Below are 10,175 nucleotides of genomic sequence, written 5' to 3' on the forward strand. Positions count from 1 at the left end.
GAAGTTGCTCTTTGATATTTATTGAAACTGAAAATGTCCGTTTCCCCAGAAGTCTGACATGGTACTGCATTTAGACCACTACTGTGGTAATTAGAGCATCTGTAAAAAAAAATTTAATATCGGCATCGCCCTCACCCCCACCCTTTATAAACTGACTACTATTGAGTAATTTAATTTAGAGGAGCAAGTGGTGTTAACACAAGACAATGTGTGAAATCTAAGTAAATTGTTTGAAACTTAAGGGCTGTAACATAAGAAGGAGGTTTTAAATCTTGGGAAATATAATTGATACTAGACTGCTAAAGGTGGAAAATTTGTGATAAATCCTAGAAGTGACCCCATTTAATGTTAATGGATAAAGGAACCAAAAAGATTGTTAGGCATGTATGAATACTTCATACCAAACCGACTCGCCCTAGCTTATATTAAATGTCTGGTTAAAGATGATTATCAGAGCTATTGATGGTTGACCAATGGAGCAATCTTTTGCCGCTGTCTTGAAAAGCAACTGCTTTGTCCATTGAAGCATGAGAGATGTATTTCTGGTAATGAAAGTTCACTCTAGACGTGGTTCGGAAGTCACGTAAAACCGTTGGTCCCGTTGCTGAATAACGACTGGTTCCATGCAACGAAACTCCATACAACTGCTTTGTCCAGGTAAATTGTAAACTGCATGAAGGCCGAGGACGAATTCATGATTAAATGTAATGGAAAATGAAAAACTAAATACAGGAAGTTAACTAATCTTCACTAACGTAACCAAGAGTGCCACGTCTATGGATGGCAACCTCATCTTCCTTGGCCCCAACCTACACATCTTGGAACAATTATTCATATTCCTTGGGTATATCACAAATTTTTTAATAAGGCAAACTAGACATACGGTTTGATACAGTGAATTGGGTTTTGTTAACACGGGCTAATTGATGGAATCCTGGAGTGGTTGAACAGTTATTTCACTCTAATTTCAAACTATTTGGTCACGTTACTTCAATCTCTTTAGCAGAAGTACATTACTGAATTCTCTTTTATTGTACAAAAGCACGAGGGTAGGTGCTGGAGTTTGCAAATAATCTACAATTTTACTAGGTTGTGAGTAACAGTATGATTGAGATGACTAAATGCCTGCCCACACGAGCAGGCCTGATTTGCGTGCTCCGGGGTTGACAGGCAAATTCTGGCGGGCTTACCAGTGAATGTTGACCACACGGGTGAGGCGATGGAGAGGGGCGTGCCCGACGATGCCGTAGTGGTGCCTACCGCAAAGAAGTGTGTAGCATAATTGTTTTGTGTGTGATGAAAAAGAAGAGAATATGGTGCAAAGAATGGCTCGGTAAAAGAAATGTATACGGTTAACGTACGTCTGCCAGGGTCGAAGCTCAAGCCATCGGGCACCACCATGGTGATTTTGCTACAAGACCCATCGGGCAATTTGACGGTTTAGGCCCCGTCCACACGGCCAAGCTTTGCTCGACGAACTTTGTTCGATGTGACGTCAGAAGCGGATCAGGCCCGATCGTGTGGACAGGCTTTGAAGCTGAATGAACAGGAAAAATTAAATTAAGAAAATTGGATGTATATTACTCAGGGTTAGAAAAAACCAGAACATAAATGGAGACAACAGACAAGAATGGGTAATTCTAGGCAATAACTGCTCACGGAGTGCAAGGAACGGTCCCGCGAATACGCCAACCACTAGTGATTGGGGCGTCACATGTACGTCGCTGTGTTTAGTACTAGCCCCTGTGCACTGTGGGTTAGTCTCCCCCTAAAATAACGGTAAAGTCTTATGCTACCCAAATACTATAGGAAATCAATTTCCAAAGAAATACCCGACGCGGAGATATTACCTAGATCACGTGACCTAGATCTACCCAGGAACGCAAGGATCACAAATCAGTCCTTAACAGATTGATAGTTCAAATATTAAAAATTATGAAAATAAAACTAGGTCATCTGATTCTTTGTGGTCTTATCAGTTATGGACAGCAGTAAATACAGTCATTTGATCGTGGATGAGGTTAGCATCAGAAAAATTACAAGGTTAAAAAATTCGGTTAATTAAATTTAAGCTGAGTTTTCTTCCCTTGGGATGTCACTCTAACCCAGTTTCTATGATACTTTTATGCCTTTTCAAAGCGGAGAGAGAGAGAGCTTTTCGTTAATGTTCGCAAGTTTTTTATCACATACATTTTAAAAGATGAGCCTCTCTCTCTCTCTCTCTCTCTCTCTCTCTCTCTCTCTCTCTCTCTCGTGCGCGCGCGCGCACACACACACACACACACAAAAATATAGGCTTTAAAGAGAGTGTCTTGTGGCACCCATCATGAAAGCTAAGCTTTCCTCTTCCACTCTAGATAAGCTTTTCTTAGGATGTTTTTGAGGTGACCGGTAATAAAGTGACAAGAAAAAAAATTTGACAATTTTGGCTAGGGAAAAAAAAAAATTTATTTATTCATGGTTGCGGTAATGAAGTCACAGGGGAGCAAATTCACAATAATTCTTGGGGGTCATTATCATAATGATAATTACAGTTGCTTGTTAATGATTGTAATGAAATCTCCAACGGGTTCTTACTAAAAACGCTGCAAAGGCGGATACATACCGGATTAAAACCCATAGGGATCACTATGTATGGTAGATCATAGTGACTTTTATTTTTTTTTCCTGTCACTTTTCTTTCGGTGACCTTTTTTATTTTTTATTTATTTTTTTTTTACTTAGATTAGTTTTTGAGGTGATACCATCTACATCCCCAGAGACAGTCTCAAAACAATCTTCATCAATTTCTCCGTAGGGGGTCAGTGCATCTCATTCGGTGCAATGTAGGCATTACTTAAGGTTCTTTGCAGCTTCCCTGCGGCCCCTAGCTGCTACTACTTTCATTCCTTTTACTGTGCCTCCTTGCATATTCTCTTTCTTCCAACTTACTATCCACCCTCTCCTAACAATTGTTACATAGTGTAACTGCTTTGAGGTTTTCCTCCTGTTACACCTTTCAAACCTTTTACTGTCAATTTCCGCTTCAGCGCTGAATGGCCTTAGTTGCCCCAGTGCTTGGCATAATGCCAGAAATCTGTATAAATAAGAACACAATCATCATCAATTCGTGCGAATGTCTTGAATTTCCAACACATAGTACTAATGTTGTAGTTCACGATTAACTCCTTCCTTACGAAGAGTAACAACAATTATTAATTTTTGTATAAAGGCACCTCCGATATTTAGTCAGTCGTGGAATGCAATCCATGGAAAGCCTGTTTGAGGCTAAGATATTTCTATATATCATATACGTATATATTATATTATATCTGTTATATTATATATATATACACATAGGGGAGGGGAATTATAATTGATAAGTAGCTCGTAGCCTCACAGGCTTGAACCACCAGACACAAGAAAGTAACGACGTTCAATGATAGCACCTTAAACCATCCGGCTAATCAACGGATGTTCAAGCTCTCGTGTCTAGCTGTCAAAGTCTGTGAGACGACGAACTACTTGTCGATTTTAATACCCTTTTGATAATATATATATATATATATATATATATATATATATATATATATATATGTATATAGTATATATATATATATATATATATATATATATATATATATATATATATATATATATATATATATATATATATATATATATATATATATATATGTATATATATAATATATATATGTATATATATATATATATATATATATATATATATATATATATATATATATATAAATATATATATATATATATATATATATATATATATAAACTTTTCCTTAACCAAGTAATGAATTTAGGGCAAAAATATACTTGCCAAGACATGATATAGGCAAAGATTATATTTCATTTTAACAGGGACTTTTTTAAACCGCAGTATTATTAAAATAGAGAGAGAGAGAGAGAGAGAGAGAGAGAGAGCAGGGTAGAATGAGAATGTTAGATTCACTTTGGACATAAATCCAGCGAATTGGTTCCTCGAATTCCCGCCCTTCTGTTCTCGGGATAACCTTTGTTCAGACCCTTTGGGGCAATCAGAGATTTTCGTCCCATCTGTCAACAACCAAATCCAGATGAGCCATAGTTTCAAGGGTTTGTCTGTAGCATCACACACACACACACACACACATACACACGTAAAAATTAAAAGGAACTAAACTTTAAAGTATCTGCACAGTGTTCAAATAATTTCAAATCATATTCCAGAATTCATGCATAATTGCCATTTGGAATGAGAATTAGCGTATGAACTTCCCCTTCAAACGTTCTATTGTGTAATACATTTAGTCTGTCATTTCCTGTGCAGGCCAGAAGCAAGATGGTGCTGTTATAATGGATGGAAAGTATTAACTTTGTGCTATGAACAGTTATTATCGAAACTACTTACTGGTCTAGGGAATAGTAGTAGTTTTCTGATATCAATACAATTACATATACATACATACATATATATATATTATTATATATTGCTACTTTCAAAATGCATGTTTCCCCTCTTTGAAATGTCATGTAGATTGTGCAACATTTTTTCAGATTCCTAGATAGCTTAGAATAGGATGTTTTAAAATGTGTGTTCAGATTTTGCATTACGTGTTGTAAATAATATATATATATATTAACATAGAATGTAAAAAGAGAGAAATTTACTTTGTCTTTTTGAAACTACGAATGTTTAACTTTTATATCAACACTGTAAGATTAGAGGGTCTGCGAGATCCGTTTGCTTTCCTAAATCTGTCAATGCATGTGATAGCGAGAGAATTGAGTCTTGTGTTGTTATCAAAACATGTCAATCTTAATTGTCGCTCAGCCTCCGTTTCGATCGAGTAGAGTACGTCTTTCTTTTTTTTAACAGACTGTACTCGTACGCGTATATCTTTGATCAAAACCACGGGCATGTTACACATTTCTTTATGAAGATTGCGTCAGATTTCCAAGCTACTGGAAGCATTTGTGACAAGAACGTTTTGGGTCATCTGCCCTGTCGAATTTCCGTAAAGGAAGAAAATTCCATTCTATCTTAGGACCTCGAGGCAGTCAGATCTCTCTCTCTCTTGCTCTCTCTCTCTCTCTCTCTCTCTCTCTCTCTCTCACTCGACATCATTGAGATTATATTAACGTAACGTAAATTGGTCATTCGTAACTTAGAATTTCGTATTTGATATTTCTTAGAGTTTATTTAGTGTTATTTAGTTTCTTTTGTGGAATCTGAACAAACATTATTTTGTAACGGTGCCTGGTTTTTGTGAAAGTGTGATATACAAGCTGCAGCAAAAGAGAAAGAAAGAAGTTGGTATACCAAAAAGGTAAAGTGTGTTATATTTTTATTAGTTGCAACTAATAACTAATAACGGTTAGGTAATAACTAATAATGGAGAGGAATTGTGTTTAACTAATAATGGATAGGGAGTGTGGTTAACTAATAATTGATAGGAACTGTGGTTAACTAATAACAGATGGTTATGAAGGTTTGGTAAAAACTGTTGGTTACAGTGTTTTGAGTGAAAAAGATTTACACTTTTACACATTGCGTATTTTTTTGTGTTTTGTGTTTGTTCCATTGTTTGTACACTATTTCATTTTCTTATTGAGGTGTGTCTTTTTATTTTATATTTTCATTTGCATTCACAATTTAATTGACTTAGTTATTTTCATTGCTCAATCATTGCACATTTGATTAAATTTAACACTTGTGAATTAATTTGCATTTACTTAGAATTCTTTTCAAGTTGTGTTGTTGTTTAACACTTGTGAATTAATTTCAAATTTTCAATTATTGCCTAACACTTTTGAATTTCAATTGAATTAATTTTCTTGAATTTTGTGATAAATTAATTTTGATTTAATTTTACTTAATTTGATTCAAGAATTAATTAAACTTTACTTTGTTTTCGAGTAATAGTAATTTTCCCTGATATTGTGAATTTCACTTATAAATTTTGAATTTAATAAATTTTTATATTTAAAATTTTTATAAGTGTTTATTTTTATACCAGTATATATGATTTTGATTATATTGATGATAGGTAGAAACATAGAGTGGTAATTGATTTCCTTTCCTTCAATTTATTTGAAGTGAGTTAGAACCAGGGAAGTACTTAGACTTCTGAAATCAGGGAAATACTTAGAGTTTTAAAGTTGTTGATGGAGTGATGCCCTTTGATTAATTTAATTACTTACAAGATTACCTCACACCTGTTTTGATGAACTTAGTCTGATTTTCTGCAATACTGGTAAGTGTTAAGGGATCACTGTTGCCTTTAGAGTATTCAGTCGTTTAAACGTGTTATGAGGGTTCAGGTGTCTGGCTTTTGTGAGGTAACATTAAATGAATGGTAAGTGTAGTAACCAGATACTTGGCACTTCGTAACAATATATATATATATATATATATATATATTATATATATATATATATGTATATAAGTGGGATATATATACTATATCTATTTAATCTCTTCAGTTGTATTCCACATAGGAAAATGAAAATGGTTTATTTCAGAAAATGCCCAAAAGTTTCGTCCTCCAATGGACCTCTTTTTCGAGCGTTTATTAAGGAATACAACTGAATTACCATATCTTCGTCACTAAGAAGATTACCAGTAATATATATGTATATATTTTATATAAATATATACGAATATATATATATATTATATATATATATATATAAATATATGTATATATATATATATATATATATATATATATATATATATATATATATATATATATATATATATATATATATCTAATATTCTTTACTTGGAACATTTTGTTTAACAGGAGCCACTATTTTCTGGAATTACCACGTTCACTCCATTTCACTAATCATTTCTTTATCTATTAAGTAGGAGTTGTGCCCTTTTATCTTAGTGACGACTAAAAGCATCAAGACTATGACTTGTTTCTTGTTCCCTACTCGAGTCTCAATAGTCGAGAATTTATTAAGTTTTTGAGAGGCCGGGTTCGTGCAAGCTTATCGATGAGCGTTCTCATGGTTTTCAGGGTGAAATGTATTGCTAAAAAATACATTTTTATCGACCTTTCATAAGTGACTTTCCTCATTTGGATGATTCAAGCTTTGGGTTGACATCAGTCGTCTATTTTTGAAAACTGGTTGTCAGTTTTTGGTTGCAAATTCCGAATTTCTCTTAAAAAAAGATTATTGGAATTACGAACCATGAAAAAACATATCCTTATCCTTCTCTCTGCTTATTCTTTGCCTTTTCTTATCGATGCCAATTTCTCTCTCTCTCTCTCTCTCTCTCTCTCTCTCTCTCTCTAATAGGCTTCCTCATTAGAACAAGTAATTGAGTCACCCATTGTAGATTCCCGGAAACGGCTGCAATAAGTCTTCCGTAATATAGCTTCCAAAAGGTTATTGTTGGTTAGTTCAGACTATGGAAGGTATTCATTCTCCCATAATGATGTTTGGACCTTTCTCGTTTTGGCGAAATATTAACATTGTGAGAAAACGATGTTTGTATATGACCTCCAAAAAGCCGGTTTTATTCACTGATATTCATTTTCACTTTTCTGGGTCATAATGTAGCTTAAAATTTTGATTATTCAAATTTTCAGTCATGCGTTTTTTACCTGCCTACTTTTAAGTGATTTATTAACTTACAATCAAATTTTGCTTATACCGCACTCCCAGGGTATCTATGTTGTTAATTATTTGTTGTTGATAACTTATTTATCAACGTATCACATTCCCGTATTTGTACTTAACAAGAGCTATTCTCGCAAGATATGCATTGTCTTAAGATTCGTTAAAAGTTTAATAAATTTTACAAATCTGACTACACTATCTCCCTCCAAAGATGTAGGAATTGTTATTAATGTGTCATTATTTCAAGGACTTAATCACAATCTTCTTCTTTTTGTTTAAATTTTTTTATCTAGTGTTTTAACTTTTCATTTTGACTTGATGTAGATTTATTGTTGGAGGATTGTTAACGAAATTTAAGTTATGTCAGGAATTCGTTTGTATTCGATGTTGTTATTCTTCTTAGTTTTTATTCATTTGAGAAGTGAAATTTTTGCTTTTTTTTTTTTTTTTAAATTCTAGTAGTCCCCATTCTAAAAGCTGAAAGGTAAAGTGTGAATTTTTGCAGTATATCACAATAGTTACATTAGAAGAGAGAGAGAGAGAGAGAGAGAGAGAGAGAGAGAGAGAGAGAGAGAGAGAGAGAGAGAAAACTGTATTCACCAAGCCATCTGATAGAAGCCTGTAAATATCAAGGTAGAAAGAGGTAAATGAGAGAGAGAGAGAGAGAGAGAGAGAGAGAGAGAGAGAGAAGAGAGAGAGAGAGATCCATATTCACCACGCCTTTTGATAGATGTGTGTAAATATCAAGGTAGAAAGGGGTAATTGAGAGAGAGAGAGAGAGAGAGAGAGAGAGAGAGAGAGAGAGAGAGAGAGTCACAAGCCTCATGATAGAAGTGTAAATATCGTAATAGAGAGGAAGGAGAGAGAGAGAGAGAGAGAGAGAGAGAGACGAGAGACGGGGAAGAGAGGGAGGATGAGGCAGAGGGGAGAGAGGAGAGAGAGTGAAGAGAGGAGATGGAGAAGAGGGGAGAGAGAGCGAGAGCCGAGAGAGAGGAGCGAAGGAGAGAGAGAGAGAGAGAGAGAGAGAGAGAGAGAGAGAGAGACATATTCATCACGCTCCCTGATTGAAGTGTAAATATCAGAATAGAAATTGGAAATGGTTCTGCATTAGCATAAGGAATTACGTCAGGAATTAGATGGATCAAGACGGGGCGGGATTTGGCAGATTAATCCCATCGAAGCTAATCCTAACAGATGCTTTGTCTCGGGGTTATTCGTCTGACATCACCGCTGAGGGACAGATGCAAATAGATCCTCCTCCTTCAGGTGTTGGGAATAAGATATATACATATATAATATATATATAATATATTATATATATATATATATATATATATATCCACACACACACACACCCACATATATATATATATATATATATATATATATTACCACACACACACCTTATATATACATATATATATATATATCTATATACACACAAAAACAAACACAACACACATATATATATCCATATATATAGATATATATATATATATTATATATATAAATATATATATATATATATATATATAGATATATTTATATACATATATATATATGTGTGTGTGTGTATGCGTGTGTGTGTTTGCTTAAAAGATCACAGAAGATGCACGTGTCTTCAATAAATAAGCGAATACCACAGGAAAATGATAGTAACGACGAAAGGCGCTTGGATTTCTGCCTATCATATATGTATATACGTATATATATATATATATATATATATATATATATATATATATATATATAATATATATATATGATATATATATATATATATATATATATATATATATGTCAATTTGTTATTTATGTATACGTATATAATATATATAATAATATATAATATATATATATATATAATATATATATAGATATGTATATATATATATATATTAATACATGTTATATAGATGTCAATGTGTGATGTATGTATCTATGCTATTTGGTTAATCCTATGGACACAGATGTTCCATGTATGGCAGGACAAACCTGGTGCTCGACGAAACTATGCTATGGTATCTTCTTAATTTAAGCCTGAGGAAATTGGATGAATGACTAGAATACTACTTACTTGTCGTAGTAGTAGATAGATTTGTGGCGATGAAAATATTTGTTAGAAGGAAACGTTTCCTTGCATTGCAAAATATGTAATCATTTACCAGAAAGTAATCAAATTTTCCTCTGGTTATCATATCGTATTTTCGTCTCATGATCAAGGAAATATCCTTTCAATGTAGTTCGAATGGATTTGAGGCTACGATTTTTTTTCAAGAATTAAATTCTTTCAAAGCAAATTCGTGAATTATATTGCTGCAGAGGTTATAAAATCAGTTTCTTAGTCAAGAGGATTAATTTAGACTCATTATCTTTGTCTTTGAAATTAATAGAAAGCCAGTGAACTCCTTTCCATGCATTCAGTTAAAGTTTTGAAAAGACAGAGGTCTTAGAGTTAACTTGGGTTACAACTTCTTTTATGACTTGCCCCTTTGCCTTTCAATTGAAAGACCTTGGTTCAGTACCGATGTGAGTCAGAACTTTAT

Source organism: Macrobrachium nipponense, chromosome 13 (genome assembly GCF_015104395.2).
Source record: "Macrobrachium nipponense isolate FS-2020 chromosome 13, ASM1510439v2, whole genome shotgun sequence".
NCBI lineage: Eukaryota > Metazoa > Arthropoda > Malacostraca > Decapoda > Palaemonidae > Macrobrachium > Macrobrachium nipponense.